This window comes from Limulus polyphemus, unplaced genomic scaffold (genome assembly GCF_000517525.1).
Source record: "Limulus polyphemus unplaced genomic scaffold, Limulus_polyphemus-2.1.2 Scaffold4513, whole genome shotgun sequence".
Taxonomy (NCBI): domain Eukaryota; kingdom Metazoa; phylum Arthropoda; class Merostomata; order Xiphosura; family Limulidae; genus Limulus; species Limulus polyphemus.
In genome coordinates this window covers 4,133-4,598 of record NW_013670123.1, presented here as the reverse complement: position 1 = coordinate 4,598, position 466 = coordinate 4,133, and positions in this window count along the sequence as shown.

Genomic DNA, 466 nt, shown 5'->3' with positions numbered 1-466 from the left:
GTATTCTTCTCCAAAGATGGGCAAGTGACGACCTGGCAAACAGTTCTACCGAGAAAGTTACAGGAAGTTGTGCTACGTCAATCCCATGATAGTTTAACAGGAACACATCTCGGAGTTAAGAAGACATTGAGTCACCTACAACTGAGATTTTCCTGGATAGGTATGAGGCAAGATGTGAAAGAATGGTGCAGGACATGCAGTACATGTTGTGCTAAAAGGGGACCCAAGCATAAGAGACGTGCTCCAATGAAGTTATATCAAGTTGGCACACCAATGGAAAGAGTAGCCATTGACATAGCAGGTCCTTTGCCCCAAACTCGTGCTGGAAACAGGTACATTTGTGTGGGGATGGATTATTTCACCAGGTGGCCTGAGGCATATGCAATACCAAATCAGGAAGCTACAACTGTAGCATCAGCTATTAGTGATTTCTTCTTCAGATTTGGAATGCCATACGAACTGCATT